This window comes from Copadichromis virginalis, linkage group LG17, assembly GCF_057382275.1.
Source record: "Copadichromis virginalis isolate Kocher_CV1m ecotype Utaka linkage group LG17, C_Virginalis_male_GT1.1, whole genome shotgun sequence".
NCBI classification, from domain to species: domain Eukaryota; kingdom Metazoa; phylum Chordata; class Actinopteri; order Cichliformes; family Cichlidae; genus Copadichromis; species Copadichromis virginalis.
Window position 1 is genome coordinate 19793009 of NC_140634.1, and position 24345 is coordinate 19817353.

A 24345-nucleotide genomic window follows, 5' to 3' on the forward strand; every position below is an offset into this window, starting at 1 on the left:
ATGGGACAGTTTAGCTGGACAAGATAGGTAGGGAAACACATTCCGACATGTCCGTCAGTATTCCCACCGATACAGATGAACCACAGAGGGGAATGAGTCAGCAAAATGCCCCTTCTTTCCACAGGTGAAACAGACCCACTAGAAGTCTTCTTCTCCGACCCGGGTGGCTGAGTTTGGTAAGTCCCAGCTGCATGGGCTGCTCCTCTTTGTCTACTCGTGCTCCATTCCCTGCCATACTATGGGCAGAGTCCTCAACCAAGGATTTGAACCTCCGTCGGTCCGCCGAGGTATGATCATCCAACCTAATATACATATTGATCAGAATATCCAAAGTCTTTGGTAATTCTTTAGTGGCCAACTCACGTCTTATTCCTTCGTTCTGGTTGTTTAAGAAGGCTCCACGGAGTGCTTTTTCTTCCCAGCCAGTCTCTTTGGCCAAAGTCCATAAATCCATGGAGAAATTAGCTACACTTCTCCGGCCTTGCTTGAGTGTGAACATGCGGTGAGCAGCAGTGTCTGGACTGGAACCCTTGTCAAAAACATCCAAGTTTAGACAGGAAATCACAGTAACAGATTTCAGGGTTAGTGTTTAACACAGCCTGTGGCCATTTCAATGCTCGCCCCATCAGCAATTCCACCATGACAGAGATTTTAGCGCAGTCTGTGGCATATGCTTGACTCTGCTGCCTGAACATAGAGCACATTGTGTTAAAAACCCTTCACTTTAATATAATTCCCCCAAGTGCTTTTCCGGCACCGGCAGCGGGTGCTCTTGTGATTGAGGTGGAGGAGAGGGAGGGAGAAGACAGGCAGTAGCCACACTTAGCAGAGGAAGTGGGAGTGGAATACTTTCCGTGCACCCGTGAGAAGGTAGCAAGATACCTTTTAGCTCCATAACTACAAAGGAGCAGTGTGCTCTGTTCCTTGGTGATGTGTTGTAACATCTTCTCATGGCATTCCAGTAAATCAGCCTATAGTAAAAGCTTCCTAGATTCCTAGTAACACAATGAATTAACTAGGCTATCCTTTTTGATAGCAAGGTTTTTCAAACAATCATTCTCAGCCATACTGTTGAGTTTAACTCAACGATCCAGCACCGACTGCAGCTCCGCCACACTGTTAAGTAGGGTTAATATACACAGGGTGGTAATCAGGGAATGGGTAACAGAAGGGAGACACAGCTGGGCTAATGAGACGGGGGAGCTAAGCTGCACACACTAACATAAGACAAAGACTTTCACAATAAGACAGAAAACAAGAAACCACTAAACAAAGATGCAGACATGACACTGAGAGACAGACTAGACACTGAACAGAAACTGCAATACACATGAGAACCCAAAACCTAAGAACTGATCCCTCACCAAGAATAACAGAAACAGATCTATAATGATAATAATAATTTAAAAAAAAGCACCAGAACATCAGAAAACAATCCATAATGCAAAAATAAACCAAAATATAAGAAACTCAAAATGCTGGGTCAACACTGACCCAGAACCGTAACAGGGACGGGCCTGGTTATTACTTGAATGGGAGAATACTAGGTGCAGTTTGCTTTTTCTCCCACAGAGATTGATTATCCTGTTAATAGTATTACATCCTCACTGCATATGTTCTTGCATAACCCAAGGTTTATTTTTAGCACTGCAGCCTGGCTGACAAAGAGCTCTGTTGAGCCACATATTCCTTTTACTTAACTAGTAGTAGACCTTACACATATTTTCACAAATAACATTTAACATTACAAATGTAACATTACAAATAACATTTAACATTAGTCAGAATAGTGAACATTTCTAAACTATTCTATTTATTTTATGTTTTACTTTGACAATCACAGTCTTTGATTATATACTGTTTAATTCAGTTTTATTGTCATTTTGCTTGATTGCCTTCAACTGTGTTTAGTTTCTCTCCTGTTTCCACTTTTCTTGTTACCTTGATATTTATGACATCTCATTAAAAAAAAAAGATGCCCCAAAAGCTTAAATGAACTGAGTAACCTAGGATAACAACAATACATGCTGCCTTCCAAAAATTAAGCTTCTTCAGTGCCCTTGGTTGAAATAGTTGAAGTCATTTTGGCCTGAATCACATCTAGAGCCATTAGAATGAATCATGCATTGGGCACAGTAGCAGAAGATGAGTCGCAGGACTAATTACACTTGGTGGTTTTTACATGTATTTAAAAAAATGTAGTAGAATCAAGACCCATGCTCTTGGAAAAAAATTGCATTTGTTGTAACCGTGGTATTTTGTTATTCACGTTTCCTGGCATGTCATGAAAGTGAGTAAGAATGAACATAACAGCGGCCCTGAAACTGAAGCAGCTAAATGGAAGGCTGTCATTCCTCTTATTATTTGCAGCTTCCATTTTTTCCTACTGTCAGAAGTGAAATGTAGCCAATGAAAAGGTTGCAAGTTTGTTCAAGGTAAAACTTTTCCTCTACTTCAGTTTCAAATATTTTGTGCAATGAGTGGATAAGTCATGTTTAAACATTTTTATTACTTTGGGAGAATGCAGTGAGAGATTGGCAGCTAGGCTCCAAAAGCATCACTCCCTTAAAGTGTGAACCTGAAAATGAGTAAATCAACACACAGCACTGCATTTCAGTATAACAGAGGGGCTGACTGGAAACTTTGATGCCTAAATAGTAAAATTCAGGGGGCTCTGTGGTGTATTACATCTTCCAAGAGTTGTCTGACTGAACTAGCTCACAGGTTTTATTCCATTTTTGGTATTTTCTTTAAAAAGATGAAGTCACAACATGAAGAATCTTTATAACCTATGAGTGTCACGCTAGAGAACAAATTCTATAAACTGCAAAATATGAGTGATGTGAAGCATACAATTAGTGCCATGTGAAGAGGTATTAGACTCAGTTTTTTAACAGTTTTTTGTTCTATGTTGAAGAATATGGATTTGGCTTACAGTTTAAATTACTATCCAAACCTTTCATCTGCACTGGTGTGGCCATTAATTCCATTTGACTGCAGATGGTTCATTGATGAAAAAAAAGCTTCAAGACTGTTGGTTTTGGGTTCTCTTTACACACTGTATGCTTTCTGCCTTTTAAACTTTCTCACTCCATTGCCTCTCTTCATTTACTTGGTACCTTATCAAAAACTTATGACACCATCGATTTTGATATTCTTTGAAAAGCAAATTTGCAGTGTACCCTAAATTATCCTTAAATCCAATTTTATTTTTTGCCAAATCAAAAAAAAAAAAATAGATCTGACATTTTAGACAGTCCATGAAATTCCTGGGGATGCATCATATATCGATAAACTTTAAGAGATGTCACATTGGACTGTATTTTTGTGAATCTCCACCAGCTTTGACCAGCATTCTCTATTTTTTGTTCCTCGCACACATTACGATCTATAATTGATGTTCATAATTGATGATTTGTATTTATGGATGAATACTCATTGTTATTTTGAGTGCAATACAACATAATTCATTTAGATGTTCTTGTATATTGACTAAAGGCATCCATGGCATAAGCATTTCCAATGACCTTCTTTGTATTGTATTGTATATTATATTGTTACTTTTCAAAAACTATTGTTAATCATGAGCATGCATGTTTTCCAAAACACTGTCAAATCTGGATTTATATGATCACAGAACAGTTTGCCAATTTGTCTCAATCTTTTAAATAAGCTTTGGCCAAAGAAGATGACAGTGTTTCTGCATCATGCTCACATGTTGTATCTTCAAGGTTCAAGGTTCAAGGTTCTTTATTTGTCACATGCATAGTTATACAAGTATAACACACAGTGAAATGTAGCCTGACACGCTCCTCGACATGTGCAAAAAAATTGGGGGGGGGGGTGTAGAGGAAAAACATTATATATATATATATATATATATATATATATATATATATATATATATATATATATATATATATATATATATATATATGTGTGTGTGTGTGTGTGTGTGTGTGTGTGTGTGTGTAGTATATACATTGGGTGAATGTGCAGTAGTAGCAGCAAGCAGGTGAATTCTGTACTTTAATATGAATAGACATCTGACTATTTTACAGGATAGACAATATAAACATATTTAAAATTAAAGAAATTGAAATGTACATTGTGCCTTGGTTTAGTGTCTGGAAGAGTCCTGACTCAGTCAATTATAGATGATGTGAGAGGGCGGGTGTGTGTGTTTAGGGCACGGATGGCTTGGGGATAGAAGCTCCCCTTGAGTCTCTCTGTCCTTGCCCGGAAGATGCGGAACCTTCTACCAGATTGCAGAAGTTGGAACAGTTTGTTGCCAGGATGGGACGGGTCCTTCAGTATCTGCGCTGCTCTAGTCCGGCATCTCCTGGTGTAGGTGTCCTGAAGCGGGGGGAGAGCAATCCTGCAGCAGCGTTCTGCTGTACGGATGACTCTCTGGAGAGCTTTTTGGTCCTTCACACAGCTGTTCCCAAACCACGATGTCATGTTCTGTGTGAGGATGCTCTCCACAGCGCCTGTATAGAAAATCCTGAGGATCTTTGGAGAGACCCTGAACTTCCTCAGTTGTCGTAGGTGATATAGGCGCTGCCTAGCCTTTTTGGTCTGGACCTGAATGTGGGCAGCCCATGTCAGGTCTGAGGAGATGTGGACACCAAGATACTTGAAGGACTGCACCCTCTCCACTGGAGCTCCATTGATGATAATGGGCTTGTAGTCTCTGTGCTGACCCCTTCTGAAGTCCACCACCAGCTCCTTGGTCTTGCTGACGTTCAGCTGGAGGTGGTTGTCCTGGCACCACGATGCCCGATTCTTCACTTCATCCATGTAGGCCATCTCATCGTTGTTGGAGATGGCACCAACAACATCTCTGCATGATGGAGCTTTAACCTGCATGTGTAGACAAAACAGTGAGCTGTGGCCTGAAGATCATAAGCATCCAATACTGATTTTCAGCCTTGATCCTTGCATGCAGAGATTTCTTCAGATTCTTTTGATGACATTATGTACTGTAGATCAGGAGTTCTTAACCTGTTTTTACCTCTGGGCCCAACTTTTCCACTACAAAGTGGCTGGGAGCCCATAGATATTAACACTGTATTGAATAAATTGTTGTTGCTTTTGGTTTGATTTATATTTAATAACTAAATCAAATCTACTTCATTTTAACAACTAAAACTTTGTCAAATAAATAACATGATGCAGTGTAATAATCACAAAGACATTTATTTATTGTGTCTACACTCTAAAAAAAGATCTGCTGGCTTAACGTAAAAAAATTAAGGTAACAATTTGCATGGATCTTTTTAAGTTACTTCAGCTTAGCCACTATAGCGTAAATGCCACAAGAGTTCTCTAGTTAGGCAAACTCTATTCCTTACGTACAAACAACATGATTTGCTTTGTCCTCTACAAGCTTAATTAAGTTGAACCAACTTAATTTTAATTGTTTAAAAAATTACTCCATTTAGTTATTAAAACTTATTTTTTTACTTTTATTCTACTCAGAAATATCCATGCAAATTGTTACCTTAATTTTTTTGAGTACTAGTAACTTACAATAACTTATAACTTACAATTATACAATAAATTACACATTGAAATTCCAGTTTTATGATCAAACTGTTTATTAGAACACCAGTCCACCATTCCAGACTCATTGACATTTCAATAGCAGACAAAATTGTTGCCTCCATAAAATAAATGACATAAAACACCCCTGTAAATCTGTCTCAAAAAGACTGAACATTTTGACAGTCATGCTCTGATTCAAGTTTGTTTGTGTTAAAGTGATAGTTTAGGTTTTTTTTAAGTATGAAGTACATTGTGAGTGTATTACACACAGTAGACAGCAGTCAGCACATTCCTGCCACCAACACGCACGATAGGCTCAGTTTGTTTGTGTGACTTTGGTAAATCTGAACTAACCCGAACTAACACCAAAGTCACCAAATAACACAATTACACTTACTGATCAAGGCAGCAGGAGACCAGCAACTCCTGTGTGCTGTCAGGTAAAATTGCTGTTTTTGTCCATGGACGCTGGTGGGCCAGAGCGATTGAAACAACAAGCAGTAGAACTTCTCTTTCCTCACAGAAAAGGCTGTCTGATAGCAAAATAAAGCAGTAAACATATTCTTGATATAATGTACATTTAAACTGACATCAGTTTTATTAGGATGGAGGCTCATCTTGCGTGCCGGTGGCCCTGTCTGCTTCTCCGTAGGTGGAGCTTACTGACTGCCATCTACTGTGTGTAATACACTCACAATACATATGTACCTCATATACAGCCTCACTTCAAAAGACCCGAGCTATCCTTTTAAAGTGCATTATTTTTAACTAGGTGTACTTAATGCTCAACGCTCAACTTTACACCTACTGCCTACTGTAAAGTATGTAACACAACACATTGCAAACAACAGTGGAACATTTCCCGTTTAATTTGAGGATAGCCTCACTCTTCACATTTTTTAGTACAACAGTTTACTTTTTAGTGACATTACCTTAGGACTGGCTTTCAGATCATCCAGCTCGAGGAATATCTTTTGAAACACTTCAAAAGTGTTTTTCAAAAGTGTTTTTCAGTTCTTTTGGGTAGCTGAGGTTGAGTGCATATATCAGCCCCATTAGCAAGGCACAGGCTCTGGGTACATCCAGGTCTGCTAGGACTTCTGTTCCTTCAAGTATGATCCTTGCGCTGGCTGGATCAGACGTTGTGGCACCTCTGGTTACAATCTTCATCACTTCATTGGTAATATCCCCGCCACCATCCTGGTAGATCAGAATCAATATAAATGTTTTAAGTAATCATACTTATACATGAGAGTAACACAAAATAGGGCTGCAACTAACAATTTTCTCGATTATCTGATTATGTCTGTGAAGGTTCTCTTTGCAAGCTCCTTTGACGATTATCTGATTAGTTGTTTGGTCCAGAAAATGTCAGAAAATGGTGAAAAATGTCAATGTTTCTCAGAGCCCAATATGATGACCTCAAATGTCAAACATATTCAGTTTGCTGTCATAGAGGAGTAAAGAAACCAGAAACGATTCACATTTATGAAGCTGAAACCAGAGAATTTGGACTTCTTTTTCTAAAATAATTACTTAAACCGATCAATCAATTATCAAAATAGTTGCCGATTAATTTAGAAATCAATTAATAATAGATTAGATCGTACCTCTAATACAAAGTATAGTCATGTCTGATTTACCTGCTCTTTGAAGAGATCCTCCTCCTTTTCCCTGAGATACACCACTAAGCCACGGATAGCGACCTCTCACCTTCTCTCCACAGAATCGTCCTGTGAATAAGAAAAAGAATGTCGAACTGCTCTTCGAGGAGGATGGGTTTTTGATAATTACATCCAAAAAAAAAAAAAAAAAAAAGGATTGACTTTATATGGCCTGAACTGTACCAATTATAGATTTCCAGTGATAATCAAAATAATGAATTGATCATTTCAAAGAGCCATTTCTCTGAAATGATCAATTCATGAACTTGAAAAATCCAGGTAACAAATCGAAAAACTGCAAAATCTTGCAAATTACTCTGCCAATCATGATCCACATCACCTATAATTTGTTTTATTATTAAGTATTTATAGTTTTAATTGATATTTGTGCCTCAAGCTCTAAACAATAATTTGACATAGTTGAGTTGTAAACAGCTACCTTTTAAGACTCAATATCACCTATTGGAAAAAAAAGTGGATTATCCTATTTGAAATAAACTGCATTTCATTCATTCATACCTCTAGCAGCATGTTCTGGATGCGCCGAATGCGCATTTTTGCAGCCCCTCCTCTTGAGGACAGCAAGGACATTATTTTCTGAGAGTACTGGTCTAGCTTTGCCATGAATGTTGTCTCCAGGTTAACAGTGGTGATCCTTCTGAATTCTTGGTTTATCTGTATAAAAAAAAAAGGCACAAATAGGCACAACATGTTAATGTATACAATTTACTTTAAAAGAATACATACTGCAAATTATCTTATGGAAAAATATTTACCTGAACTGCATCAAAAAGAGCAGGCCATCTTTCTTTCAGGTCATTGATTTTTGGTGCTTGATTGACAACTTCCTGCCTGCGAATGGAGAATGTTATGTTATGTTTCCAAATCAAAGATATTTTTTCTTAAGTGATACAACTGCGCTTATGTATCTGCAGTTAACACCCAAAAGAGCAAAATTATATTTTATGTGCTAATGCACACTCAATGTAATGTCATTAAAACAACTAGTTTATGAATGTTACTTAAGATCTTTCCTGTGGCGTTTCTACAACATGGCGTTCGCTTCCTCGCCCGCGTTTTTTGACTGAACTTTGACACAGGCTGTTCTTCAGCTAGGGCTCAATTAACAAACTTCAATCTCACATAAAAATAACTCTAGGACTTAAACATCAAAATGCATCGATGTTAAACCGAATGTATACTCAGTAACCTACATTTGTTTAGTCATGAATGTAAAATGGCCCAGCCTTTTGCTGGTCAAACCTTCATCAACGCTGCAACGATTTCAAAGTAGAAAGAAGAAAAACATGTATTACCCTGTCTTTGCAGAGTTAAAACTACTGCTACAGAAGCTCAGTGTCAATTAACACCATTTGGCTGCCACCGTAAAACAAAACTTAACAAAGACTAATGTTACGGTCGAATTACTTCACAAGTTAGCCAGAAGTGTAACGTTACTAGCTTATCACCACCACTCGCCGAGGAAGAGTTTAGTGTTGTGTAAAAAGGATTTCTTGCAGTGCGTGTTGATAGAGTTAAAGTTAGAGTTATTAGCTGCTGTGAATAAAACAAGGCAAAAAATTGTACTCACCACAAAGCTTTAACGTTTGATAATGTTCCGTACAAAATGCCGCTTCTCTGCTTTCTCTCTTTGCCTCCGTTTCTTTCGATCAGTGGTCTGAGAGCACAACATGTCCGGGCAAGTCAGCCTTGTACTCAGCTTTTAAAGGACGCTTACGAGATTTTTAAGTTGTATTAACTGAATACACTTTCATGTTAAGTTAACACAGAAATGTCTGTTCAAAATCGATATATTACTGAGCTAAGACTGTTTTCTTTATTTTCATTTCGACCAACTCATTAAATTAAGTTATCAACTGATTACAATGTGTACATGCAACAAACTTAATTTTTTATGCAGAAAAAGCTATTAATTTTAAGCTTTACTTACTAACCCCATGAATCATTTTTTAGAGTGTATGTGAACAAGCACATAAAACAAAACAGGTGAACAATTCATGGAACAAATCAAACTGCATGTAGAAATTGAAAGGCTCAAGTCAGACTTAATACCACAAAAATAACTGATAATTCAATGTTACAACAGCAAGAAAGACAAGAAAAAAGGGAAAAATAGAAATTGCATAAATAAAGGAATAAACTGTTATAAAATTTAAATAAAGTGCAAATGAAAACATAGCCGTATAATCTGTGAGTTAATCTAAAAGTTACTTCAGCAAATGAACAACAGCAAACACCATCAAATCCAGTCTGGGTAGAATGGGGGAACGGCTCCCTCTCATAGTAGCTTCCAGTGTTGCTCTGAGTCTGTTCTCTGGTCTTGGTTGTGGCCACAATGGAAAATCCTGATTCACACAGATATGTAGTTGTAAATGGGAGGAGTTTCACAGCTCTCAGTGCCAGACATGGGTACTCCTTTGAAACAGGAATCCATAAGGAACCTAGTTCCAGTTTGGCCTGCTGCAAATTTAAAGCGCTATCGGTGGAAACTTCCAGAAGCTGGGATTCCAGATGTGAGAGCAAAGCAACATCATTTTTAGTGGGATCCACAAAAAAAATGGGTCCAAAATCCATGTGTGTCCTTCTCATGGCTCCTCGGGGAAATATTCATCAAATTTTTCTGCCAGTTGTGAAAGGTGTTGACAGACACCTGAAGGGAGTTTTCAAAGAAGTGAGACTTTTCCTGGGTCCTCTTAGCCCACAAAGCAAGTTCCTCTTGAAGGCTTCAACTCTGCCTGCAACAAAAAACATGTTGCTGTTTCTAACTTGAAGTGAGATGTTCAGCTGGTTCGGCAGTGAAAAAATGTCACAGAGGTAGGCAAGCTTAGCTGTGAACTTTGAGTTGGCATAATAATGTGACAAGATGTGACAAGATGATATTTTTTACACTGAAAAACGTAGATATTTATGTATGTTACAGATTTATTATTTCTTTTGTCCTCTGATTGCAAAGAGTAGACAGTATTTTTTAAAAGAGCAAAAACAGACAAAGATTGTGATGACAGTGGGTGAGGGTCATCAACAATCATGACATGTGTAGGAGTAAACTAAATAGATGTCCTATCAATGCAGCTGAATTTGACATCTTACTGTGACTGAAAAAGATAAGAACAATGTTTTTTTATGTCTTTCTATGTTCTGGGATGACTATCACAATTAATAAGGATAGACAATTGAGTGGCCTCAACATTAGAACTGATCTAATTCACATCAGCCATAAACAGGGCTGCACTGCAGACATGCAGCATTTAGTTTGACTGTGCTGCCATCTAGTGGCAGCAGCTGTTTTATTCTAAAGTACAAAATATGATCAAAAGTACATGATTTATTTTTTTATTTTTCATTTTTCTTTCTACAGCAACATTTAATTTTAATTTATTTAAAATTCCATTATTTTATTTAGAATTATATAATAATAAAATAAGATAATAAATAAGGGAAAGCTTTTATACACTCAACAAAAATATAAACGCAACACCTTTGTTACTGCTCCCATTCCCCATGGGATGGACGTAGAGACCTAAAATTCATTCCAGATACACAATATAACCATCCCTCCCAAACAGTGGTCACAAATCAGTCCAAATGTGTGGTAGTGGGCACATCTGCTATCAGGATGCTGATCTGACATCATGAGTAGTGCACAGGTGTACCTCAGACTGCCCACAACAAAAGGCCACCCTGGAATGTGCAGTTTTGTCTCACAGCAAAATGCCACAGATGCCACAAGCAATGAGGGAGCGTGCAATTGGCATGCTGACAGCAGGAATGTCAACCAGATCTGTCGCCCGTGCATTGAATGTTCATTTCTCAACCATAAGCCGTCTCCACAGGCGTTTCAGAGAATATGGCAGCACATCCAACCGGCCTCACAGACCTCGTGTAACCACACCAGCCCAGGACCTCCACATCCAGCAGGTTCACCTCCAAGATCGTCTGAGACCAGCCACCCAGACAGCTGCTGGAACAATTGGTTTGCACAACCAAACAATTTCTGCACAAACTGTCAGAAACCGTCTCAGGGACGCTCAACTGCATGCCCGTCGTTCTCATCGGGGTCTTGACCTGACTCCAGCTCGTCGCCGTAACAGACTTGTGTGGGCAAATGCTCACATTCGATGGCGTCTGGCACGTTGGAGAGGTGTGCGCTTCACGGATGAATCATGGTTCACATTGTTCAGGGCAGATGGCAGCTGAGAATGTCCCAGTTCTTGCATGGCCAGCATACTCACCGGACATGTCACCCATTGAGCATGTTCGGGATGTGCTTGACCGGCGTATACGACAGCGTGTACCAGTTCCCACGAATATCCAACAACCTCGCACAGCCATTGAAGTGGAGTGGACCAACATTCCACAGGCCACAATTGACAATCTGATAGACTCCATGCGACGATGTGTTGCACTGCATGAGGCAAATGGTGGTCACACCAGATACTGACCGGTTCTGGGTCCCCAGACCCCCAATAGCGCAAAAAACTGTACATTCCAGGGTGGCCTTTTGTTGTGGGCAGTCTGAGGTACACCTGTGCACTACTCATGATGTCAGATCAGCATCCTGATGTGGCACACCTGTGAGGTGGGATGGATTATCTCAATATAGCAGATGTGCCCACTACCACACATTTGGACTGATTTGTGACCACTGTTTGGGAGGGATGGTTATATTGTGTATCTGGAATGAATTTTAGGTCTCTACGTCCATCCCATGGGGAATGGGAGCAGTAACAAAGGTGTTGCGTTTATATTTTTGTTGAGTTTATGATAGAAAAACAATAGATTTTTGATGAGGTAAGTGTGTTTTGTTGTTGTTTTTTAAACTATACAACCTTCCATTAAAACAGCAGAAAGTTAATGTCTGAATGAGCTTTCCATCCATCCATCTATTCGCTACTGCTTATCCTTTTCAGGGTCGCGGGGGGCGCTGGAGCCAATCCCAGCTGTCATAGGGCAAGAGGCGGGGTACACCCTGGACAGGTCGCCGGTCTGTCGCAGGGCTAACACACAGGGACAGACAACCATTCACACTCACATTCACTCGCACATTCACACCTAGTGGCAATTTGGATTATCCAATTAACCTATCCCCACAAGCTGCATGTGTTTGGACAGTGGGAAGAAGCCGGAGTACCCGGAGGGAACCCACGCAGACACGGGGAGAGCATGCAAACTCCACACAGAAAGACCCCGGCCTGATGGTGGAATTGAACTCAGGACCTTCTTGCTGTGCGGCAACAGTGCTAACCACCGTGCCTGAATGAACTTTCAAGATGCTTAAAATGGTTTTTATGCCATTATACTGGCTTTAATTCGTTGAGTGTTTGTGCAGGATTTTTATTTATTTTGTACTTTATAATATAATCATAGTTGTTGTTTTGTTTTTGTTTTTCTTGAATCTCAGCAGTCAGCACAGTGCCTAAAGTACAATATAAATATCTGCATCTCGGTTGCAAAAAATTCGATGTTAAGCACTCTGATTAACATTAAATGTGATTTTACTTACACTGTAAGCCAAAAGAGTTGTGTTGGCAGATTTCTTTCATTTTCTACAGCAGCTTTTCTTTACGATATAGAAAATATGAGACATACAATTGAAATTTCGCTTCTTTTTCTTATTAATATACCTCATTCATTAAATGTGTAGTTAAATTTCTGTATACTGGGAGAACTGGGACTTTCACTGGTGTGGCCCACATAAGATCAAAGTGGGCTTTATGTGGCCCGCAATGTAACATGAGTCTAATGCACATTAGATACTAGGGCTGGGTTTTGATAATCGATTTATCGATTAAAATCGATTCTAGCTTAGTTAACGTGATATCGATTCATTAAATCCTGAATCGATTTTTTTAAATATAAATGTTTTTTGCCCGAAATACCAGAATCTCAGGGTAAACCTCACAAATTTTCAACAACCACCAAACAGCTAAAACAGTAAATGAGAGCAGGTACACGGATTCTGCACAAAGATGTAAACACAAAGCACGGACCCGCCGACGGATCAGAATCAGCGAGATGTCGCCTTTCTCACCCGACGGCACGGACACGGTTGAGGCTGAAAGCCGACAGCTCGCTGATTTTGGTGTCTTTGTGTTTACCTCCTTTTTGCGTAAAATTCTGAAGCTGCAGGTTTTTATCTCTCTCCAAACAATATTGACTGAACCAGCAGCAAAAGAAGATCCAAACTATGCTTCACATAAACATCGTCATGAATTCCCTCCGACTTTTGCTGCTTTGCTTCCACCCCAATAAAATCAAACTTCATGCACAGCTCTCTCTCTCTCTCTCAGTATACTTCAAGAACAGTTTCCCATCTAAAAATCTGTTTTCTGCATTATTCGCTTGCTTGTTACGCACAAGTCTACCGTTGTTTAGAGTGCTGTCGGCTGCTGTTTTTTGTTTTCCTTTTAGTTACTTCCAAAAAGAAAGTCTCATTTCTGCTGTTCAATACTGAACAAATTTAAACTTTAAATTATGCAACATTGCAAAACGCTTAGCTGCGTCTCTAATCAAACCTCTGTAACTTTGCTCTGCTTCATGTCAGCAGCATCAGGAAATGTTCATGTGTTGATTAATGGTTTTCCTTTGGTTTTGATCTACTGCAGAATATTTGTATAAAAAGCCAGGCCAGGAAAATCACCTTCATGTTTTTCTGTTTTATCCTCAGTTACTTTGACACAAAGGCATCTGCTGTGATGCTTTCACCTTTGATAAAGTCTCACAAGTGTCAGTTTTCTTTTTATAGATATAATAATATGGAAATGTACTGAAGCATGATCTGAATTATAATATTTCTGACTGTCTGAGGCAAAATTTCCCCAATTCGAATCGAATCGAATCGTGGATCAAATTGATTCGGGACCTTGTGAATGGGAATCGAATCGATTCTAGAAATGAGTGATGACACCCAGCGCTATTAGATACCCTGTTTCTCACACTTTTTTTTTTTGCCTGTCCCGTTTGGGTCTTTTGCCAAATTATTGTCTGAAGGCCAAGAAAGATGCCCAATGGATTTACTATACCAAGTGGATCATCCAGGCCTTGCCGTATTGGTCCATGTGATTTACCTTTGTTTTTATTGCTTATGTATTTTATTTTATTTTCAGTTGTTAAATATGGGACAGACATGACTGGGGGAAAGAAAAGGGAGAAAGAAAGAGAGGGAGGGAAAGAAAAGGGGTGATAAAGGGCACAAAAAAAGATGGGGCAAAAAATACATGTTTGTATGTATACACACACACACACACACACACACACACACACACACACACACACACACACACACCACCTGGATCACCTGTTGAGAAACAGGCAAAGCAAGCAAACAAGCAAAAAAGAGGGCAATATAATAAACAACACCATCTTGATAATCTATGTGTATATAACAGTAAGTATTAAATATTGAATATTATTGATCACCAGGGCACAGTGTGCTTTGAGGTAGCAGCCAAGAAAGGCGTAGTTTGTGTCTGTGTACACTTGTGAGCATGAGTGCACTTGTATTCAAAAGGTTTCTTCATGTAACGATCTGCTAGAGGGTGTGGGAAGCCATAGCCCCGTCCCCCAGGGCATGAAGCAGGCATGGAGGAGATCCAGGCTCCAGACGTCCAGAGAGCCCCAGAGCGCAAGAGTCCAAGGAAGGCCAACGGAGGGGCAACCATGCCACCCTCCCGGAAAGAGCTGAGGAGAGCCCCAGACAAGGGGGTCACCACTTTCACACTCATTTTGCTATCTGGTGAAAGTCAGCTGATGGTATGTTATCATGACAGTATTTATCTACTTTCTCTATTAATCATTGCTTTCTGCTTTAGGTTAAGTCATGTGGTTTTCGGACACAAAATGATCCCTATGAGTGTCACCTGTTCCAGTAAAACACCAAGAGATAATCTTAATAACATAAAATGGTGATAAAGTAAAATGAAACACTGCTTTTAATAAGACAAGGAATAAATGCTGCCGAAAAACTTTTTCGGCAGCAATTTATTTATTGCAACGAGCAGTAAAATAAACATTTGAATTTAAGTCATTATTTTATCAACGAGTGCACTCTCAGTGCTGCTGTTTATCTCTAAGGTGATGGCTGCACATTAGAGCTCTGAGACTTTGGTGGTTTCAGATCATTTTAAACCAAAACTCTGAACAAAACCTGCCATTACCATGGTGATTTAACCAGGGAAAAAGAAAGAGACACTTTCATGACACAAAAAATTCTGAGTTTTAAACAGTTTTAAACTCTGGATGTGATAAAAGCAGTTATTAGTTGCAGCAGCAGACAAGGAAAGAGACAGATGGAGATGAGCACTGGTTAGTTAGATAAAAAGAGGCAGTTGTGCTGATTTGATTGGTGTTAAACAACCGTAACATCCAGACTCTGTGCTTGTACTCTGTGACAGATCCCTTTTAGAACGTTATTAAATTATCTTTGGATTAAAATTCCCTTCTCCACTTTAACCACATTAGTCCTCCAGTCATATTCCATCACTATCATTGCAGACACGTTTCTGCTGTCTTACAATCCTCAGTGTTTCTTGCCTTCAGCTATCACCTGACCTCTCTGTGCACACCTGTTTCCAGTCTTCTAATTAGTCCCTGAACATATGAACCACCATCATTTTCTCTCTTCGTTGTCAAATTGCCAGCCCTGGGACTTTCAACCCATTCCTCCAGTTGCCAGGTTTTTTGGATCTTTTTGCACACCTGTTTTGGGTCAAACTGCTGTTTGTTTTTTTGGATTTTTGGTTTTGCTTGTTTGTTTTGTTTTGTTTTTTAATAAAAAAGCTTTAATCTTTGTTTTAATACATTGCTGGGTGGTGTGGTGTGCCAGAGACAAACAAGCATCAACCTCTTAAAAAACTGCACTTCTTCTAAAAAGCAACTTGACGTTACAAAAATGAGTATGCAATGTGTGAGTTTTTTTAGGTATCACTGAAAACACAACTTAGAAAAATAATACAAAGGTGTAACCATAAGATAACCAAAATACAAATAAATAACCAGGATCCCAGATTATGGTGCTTTGAAATATGACAAAAATTCACAATTCAACCTTTAAGCTTAAATCCACTAAAATAATATTAACAAACACCTATGATTATGAAAGTCACATTTTTACTGAACAAACATCTCTATCCTATGACAGAGAAATACAGAAAACCACGAGCTGCTGGCCCATGGCTTCCCTGACACATGAGCAGAATGCACACCAGAAATTCCTTTCACCCGCTGCTAGGGACCAGGCTAACTTACCATGCTAGCGTTACAGTTATACCAGGGGTGGGCAACTCCAGGCCCCGAGGGCCGGTGTCCCTGCAGGTTTTAGATGTGTCCTTGAACCAACACAGCTGATTTAAATGGCTAAATTAGCTCCTCAACATGTCCTGAAGTTCTCCAGAGGCCTGGTAATGAACTAATCATGTGATTCAGGTGTGTTGATCCAAGGTGAGATCTGAAACCTGCAGGACACCGGCCCTCGAGGCCTGGAATTGCCCACCCCTGAGTTATACCCTGGAGATAAATTGTTAAAAACTTCAGTTAGCGAACTCAGATCAATACTCACACTGGATGAATCAAAAATTACAGAATAAAATACAGCAGTTCGGTCATATTCATATCAAAACTAATGGCCTTAAGAAACTTTTATTCAGTTAAGAGCAACGTGACATGCTACAGTACTGCGACTGGAGCACACATGCATGCTCCCACGTCATCACACAGCATACAACCATATACACAAACACACACAGACTCAGAACATGTAGGCAGGAGGTTACAACCCAAAATAAATTATTTAAGAAAAACCAGGTGCTTCAACACAACTGCTACACTTCCAGAATTGGTATTATCAGCCTCACTTGTTAACAGCAGTGGCCCTCTCGATTAGGCGCTTCTTAGTAACCAGTCGTCAATAATTAGAAGCCTGGATAGTGTCCCCAAGGGTGTGTTGTATTTTAAGGGGTAGAGTAACTTTAATACTGAAATTTTTCTTTTACTGTTTCACGAAGGGTTAAAAAATGAAAGTGCACAATTTAGATTTGGCAGAAAGTTTTATTAAATCAATTTGGTTAAGAGCAAAGCAAAGGAAAAATTTATGCTTATAACAATCACAAAATAATAATCGTCATTTCACCTGAATCTTATGTGTCTAATTAGCCTGCTCTGAGCTAACAATGATTTTGTTCTCATCTTTAGGAGGAGGGGGGTTAGAGGAGAAACGGGCAAATCCATGCCTGAAGATGTATCTTCTCCCATTGCTTTGTGTTAATTTGAGTGGTGGTTTGATCCCTCTTAACGTCTCTCTGCTGGAATTTCCAATCATTGACTTCTGAGATCTGATCTTCTCGTCTGTTCATCCTGAAGAACTTCCAGGAACTAACCCAGAACATCTACACGTTTTCCAATTTATGTTCTGTCATGTGTCCACTCGTCTCCATCTTCCAACCTTAGATATCCAGTCACTGTGTTTGCATAAGATCCACTGATACATAGCCACTCCCTATCATGCTCTCTATCATCAATCTTTCACTCACTTTTAAATAAGGTTACTAAGGTTATTTCGTTTCACGTCTTCCTTTTTTTTTTTTTTGCTTTTTTACCTCAAGTAGATTTGCCTTTAGCCCATTCTGAAGAAGAACATTGATTTAGGCACAATCCCTTTTAAACCAGCCAATCACAATTTACTCTCTCTATCCATTCTCTACCCAGTGTCTCAGTTATGCCTTTTTTTAGAATCACCATTATATTTTGTTACTCTTATTCTTGTTCATCATCTTGGGCCAATAAACATTTTATAGTCCAATAATTATGTTATGATCAGTATTTGATGTTCTTAAAACCAGACAACTGAGTTGTTCTTGAACTTTAATAGTTTTAGTATTTTTCATTTATTTTCAACTACTGCACACTCCTAAAGCTTACGAAGCTGCTTCTTTTATATATAATATGCCCCATATAAGAGGACTAGAATACTGCATAGTATCAAATAACACACACAAAAAAGTGTTTTGCTTTTTACGCTATGCTTTGTACAGCTGGGAGAAAAAGTCTACGAGGTGCGCTGTGCACATTGAAGAGTACGGCAAACTCAACATCGAAGTTTACCGGAAGCCCACACACACGGACCAGTACCTCCTCTTTGACTCCCATCACCCTCTGGAACACAAACTTGGAGTAATTAGGACCCTACACCACCGTGCAGAACATGTTCCCTCTAAGCCTGAAGGAAAAAAGAAGGAACACACACATGTAAAGTGATGGGTTTAGATTTTATTATTGTCATTTGTATTAGGAAATATTTAACCATATATTCTTAGAGGTGTATAATCAATTGTGTAGTGATAGGTTGTGTGATCTTTAACAGGCTACATCCTGGGAGCATGGGAAGAGGTCGTACCTTGTCTTATTGTTTTATGGTAGGATTAACGTAGCTACGTCTGTTCTAGTCTAAGTGCTTTTTGTTTAGATGAACTGCTGGACCTCCTCACTGGGGGGGTCTACCCTCTTCCTGACCAAGGATGTTTGCTTGTGTGCTTTTATGACCCTTTGATCAGCAGTACCCCACACACACACACACACACACGCGCACACACACACACACACGCGCACACACACACACCTACACACACACACACACACACACACACACACACACACACACAGTATTCTTTGTTCACATGTATACCTATGTGAGATGCTATATGTTAATGACCCTATGCATATTCATGTAACCACAATAAAAGGAGTGCTATGGGGAGCCTGGCTGAGAGTCTGATGGTGGTCAAGTGGTGGAACGACGCTTGGCTCCAGCCAGGTCTCCCTCATGCATGAGTAAACCAGAGAACTTTGGTGCCTTGTGTCTTGCTTTTTGCTGCGTAGCAGATTGTCCTTAACGTTCCAGCGGATGGGTTCAAGCTACAAACCTATCATTAAGGAAGCACTCAAAACGTGCGGCTATCCTAAATGGGCGTTCTTAAAGTCAGCAAAGAGGCACAGAAAAGAAGACCAGACACCAGCGAGGGAGGATAAGAAAGACAGACACAACAACATTGTCATCCCCTATGTAGCCGGTGTATCAGAAAAACTCAGGAGAGTTTTCTCCAAGCATGACATCCCAGTGTATTTCAGACCCAGCAACACGCTCAGACAAAAACTGGTTCACCCGAAAGACAAAACTCCAAAACACAAACTTAACAACGTGGTGTATGCTGTACAGTGCAGCAAGGAATGCTCAGACCTCTACATTGGAGAGACCAAATAGCCACTTCACAAGCGCATGGCACAACACAGAAGAGCCACCTCCACAGGACAAGACTCAGCAGTCCATCTGCATCTTAAGGATAAAGGACACTCTTTCGAGGATGCCAATGTTCACATTTTGGACAGAGAGGACAGATGGTTTGAAAGAGGAGTGAAAGAAGCCATCTATGTCCACTGTGAGCGACCATCTTTGAACAGAGGCGGGGGTTTACGACACCAACTCTCTGCCATCTATAATCCAGTTTTGAGATCCCTTCCCAGACGCCTTAACGCCCACTCACATCCTGGGCCATCTGACCTCAGGAAGTCGCATGATAAGGTGGGGCCAGGTTTCACAATGAACACACCCGAAACTCTGGCTGATTGGGACCCACACCCAGTTTCACACCTTGGCTCAGGCAATTAGAGGATCATCAGGGGGTCCTTTTGTCCCTCTGTGGGGGGAAACTCCCACTAGGTTTATATCTGGGACTCTCCACCATTTGACCTTAGAACTGAAGAAGCTTCTCGGATGAGAGGTGAAACGTCTTCAAGCAACTTAAAGAAGTCCAGACGCTTTTCTTTGCAAGCTCCTTTGACTACGATGACCTGGATGACTGAGAACCTTCACAGACACGTTTTTTTGTTTGTTTTTTTAAGTTTCCACTTACCACAAACAGCACATTGTACAAAATAACACTTTAGGCATCCATTAACTTTCCCCATCTTCACTTTTTAGACTCACAGGAGATGAAGCAGTGAAGCTCAGAGTGTGATGATGTGCAGCTTTATGTGCTCTGATAAACTGCCCAGACAGTGAATGTGAAATAAGGAACACACAGAAGTGAAACATACAGAGCTGCTCGGTAGCCAACGATGTACAGGAAAACCTCATAAGAGATGAGCTGGGGAAAAAAAACCCTCATGAACTGCAGCTTGAAATTTGGAAAGGAAACAGAAAAAAGGGCTGATTGAAACTGCAGTGAGCAGAAAGTAAAAACTAAAAACCAGAAAAGCCTATTGCCTTCCACAGCCCCCACCTTAAGGACAGTGCTAATATGCTGAAAAGTTGCTAACTATTTTTGTTTTTACAATCACACCAGAAATCCTTTATTATTTAATTTTAATATCACCAAAATAATTGATTGATTGATTGATTGAATCTTTATTTTGAACATGTTGAAAAAGTATAAAAAAAATAGAATTAAAAGAGACAAATGAACAAAGCAAACAAAAGGAAAACGAGCAACCATAACTCCAAATAACGTCCATGTTCAAAAAGGAGCAGGAAGAAGCATAAGCTTATTTAATCCCACCCCTTTTCCACTATCTAGTATCAATAGACTACAGAAATACCTCCTTGCAATTACATTATATGTTATGTATACACATCCAGAAATGCATACACTATTATATATTGTACATATATTTATTAGTTTCAGGTTGGCCATTCTTGTATTTTGCTCGTTTGTGTTGTTGTGTTTGCACATCTCTGTTGCTTGTGGGGCTCGCACACAAGAATTTCACTCGCATGTGCTGTGCCAGTGTGCCTGCACATGTGATGTGACAATAAAAAGTGATTTGATTTGATTTGATGTGTAATTTTTTTTTTTTTTTAAATATATACACATATATGTTTCTATCTATCCATACATACGTATATACACACATACGCACATATACACATTTTCCATAACCCCATTAACACCTCAAGGATACACAGCCTACAATTATATATATATATCCATACCAACAAACCCGTGCATGCGCACACACATGAAAATATTAGACAAGAACACCCTATCAAATCTCTACCTTTTCCCTGTACCCTGTAAAAACCATATCCTTAAACCGCTTTTTAAACTGCGCCATGCTTGGACATTGCTTCATATCTTTACTTAGTCTGTTCCACAGCTTCACTCCACACACAGAGATGCAAAAACTTTTTAATGTTGTACGGATACGAGGATGTTTTAAATTTAATTCCCCCCTCAAATTGTATCCCCGTTCCCTTTTAGAAAACATTTTTAGAATATTGTCAGGAAGCAGGTTATTTATTGCTTTATATATAATTTGTGCTGTGAGAAAATGAACCAGATCTGTGAATTTTAGAATTTTTGATTTTAAGAATAGTGGATTTGTATGATCTCTGTAACCAGTTTTATGGATTATCCTTATGGCCCTTTTTTGTAATATAAAGATTGATGATAGCGAACATTTGTAAGTATTGCCCCAAACCTCTGCACAGTAATTCAAATACGGTGCAATCAGGGAACAATAGAGAATGTGGAGTGATTTGTGGTCCAGAATGTGTTTTACTTTACTCAAGATTGAGACACTTCTTGAAATTTTGTTATGTATATGATTTATATGAGACTTCCAGTTTAATTTATCATCTATAATCACACCAAGAAACTTATGTTCAAGTACTCTTTCAATTTCCACACCATCTACATGAATCTGCACTTGTGCATTTCTAAGGGAATTCCCAAATAAGATAATTTTAGTTTTACTTAGATTTAGCGATAGTTTGTTCCTGTTAAACCATTTTTTAATTTTGCACATTTCTGAAGTAATTGTATCCAGCAGCTCCTTTAGATTCCCCCCAGAACAAAAAATATTATCTGCAAATAATACTAATTTTAATATATCAGATGCCTTACAAATATCATTTATATAAATAATAAATAATTTTGGACCCAGTACAGAGCCTTGTGGAACACCACAAGCAATGTCCAAGCATGATGAGGAATGGACACCCAGCTTCACAAATTGTTTCCGGTCACTTAAATAATTTTTCACCCATTGCAGTACAACCCCCCTAATCCCATACCGTTCCAGTTTATTAATTAATATGTCATGATTGATTGTGTCGAATGCTTTCTTGAGATCCAGAAATACTCCAGCTGCATACTGTTTCTGATCTATAGCATTCGTAATCTCCTCAATTGATTCGATTAATGCCAGAGATGTTGATCTTTTTGATCTGAATCCATATTGACTGTCAGAGAGTAATTTATATTTATCTAAGAATTTGTCTAATCGTTTATTAAACAGGTTTTCTAGGATTTTGGAGAATTGTGGTAGTAAAGAAACAGGCCTGTAATTTGTGAAGTGGCGTCTATCCCCGGTTTTATACAGCGGCACAACTTTAGCTATTTTCATTTTGTTTGGCACTTTTCCCGTCTGAAATGATAAGTTGCAAATATATGTTAGAGGTCCTACAATTCCTTCAATGACCTTCTTGACGATTTTCATGTCAATATCATTACAATCAGTAGATGTTTTATATTTACACATGTGTACAATGTCAATTATTTCTTTTTCCTCCACTGATGTGAGGAACATTGAGTTAGGGTTCCTATCAATCAGGTTTTCACTACAGTCTACTGATGGCAGTGACTCAGGAATTTGTTCTGCCAGTTTTGGTCCAATATTTACAAAATAATGATTAAAGCTGTTGACCTTATCAGCAGTGTTTTCCATAATATTGCCATTATCGATAAAGTATTGTGGATAACTTTGTTGTCCAGAATTATTTTTAATGATACCATTTAAAACGTCCCATATTCCTTTCATATTATGTTTATTGTTGTTCAATATTTTACTATAATACTCCTTTCTACATACACGTATAATATTGGTCAACTTATTTTTGTATTTTTTATATTTATTTTCAGCATCTTTTGTTCTTTGTTTTAGGTATTCCCTATAGAGTGTATTTTTCTTTTTACATGCATTTTGTAAACCCTTAGTGAGCCATGGTCTATCTGAATATTTGTGCTTTCTGTTGTATTTTATTGTTGGACAGTTTTTATCGTACAACTCCATGAATATTCTTAAAAATATGCCATATGCAATATCAATATCAGCTTCTTTGTACACATTGTCCCAGTCCTGATTTAATAGATCGTTCTTAAATGCAGTCACCGTTTCTTCCGTCCTTACACGTCTGTATCTCAGTTGTTCTTCATGCTGATTTTTCTTATAATTAGTGTCATAAACTGCAAAAACTGGTAGGTGATCACTGATGTCATTAATTAATAATCCGCTCACAATGTTGTTTTCCATATTGTTAGTGAAAATATTGTCAAGTAAGGTGGCACAATGTGGTGTAATTCTGCTAGGCCTGGTTATTTTAGGATGTAAACTCAAACTGTACATAGTGTTTAGGAATTCGTCGCTCATTTTATGCTTTTTTGGATTCAACAGGTCAATATTAAAATCACCACAGATAAACATAACTTTTTGATTTGTTTTAGAGAATATTTCCTCTATGAAGTCATTAAATACTTGAATACTAGAGCCAGGTGTTCTATATATACAGCTAATTATTACATTTTTTTCTTTTTCCTTATAAATTTCAATTGTTATACATTCTAGTAAATTATCAATTACAGTTGTCATACTTTCTACCACCTTGTAGTTTAGGTTTTTATCCACATACACAGCTACTCCCCCTCCACTCTTGTTCCTTCTATTTACAAAATTCACTTCATATCCCTCCAGTCCAAAGTCCATTCCTTTCTCCGCATTGATCCATGTTTCAGAAATGGCAATAATTCCAAATGGATTTGTCAGCTCATTTAGATATTCCTTTATATTGTTGAAGTTGGCATACAGACTTCTGCTATTAAAATGGATTATTGATAATTTATTTTCCGTGTTGATGGTGTGCTTAAACTGTTCATCAGTGAAGTAGCAGCAGTTACAGCTGATGTTGTAGAAGAAATTATTTTCCGGGTCTATATCCTTTTCTAAGTCTAGAACATTATGGTCTGTGTATCGAAATGTTCTCAGTTCCAGATTATCATAAAGAGAATTCCAATGAGTTATGTTGATATTGTTGCCGGATGCAGATGAAGTTCTTTTGGACTGTGCC

The 24345-nt window shown here is 38.7% G+C and overlaps 1 long non-coding RNA gene across 1 annotated transcript; it reads right to left on the reverse strand.

Moving 5' to 3' along the window:
- Window positions 1-5222: 5222 nt before the first annotated feature.
- LOC146689321 (uncharacterized) lies at window positions 5223-9173 on the reverse strand. Its single transcript, XR_014916095.1, has 5 exons — window positions 8803-9173; window positions 7988-8063; window positions 7731-7886; window positions 7191-7280; window positions 5223-6747 (listed from the first exon to the last, which is right to left on the reverse strand). It is a non-coding gene; the product is annotated as an uncharacterized LOC146689321 (long non-coding RNA).
- Window positions 9174-24345: the final 15172 nt, after the last annotated feature.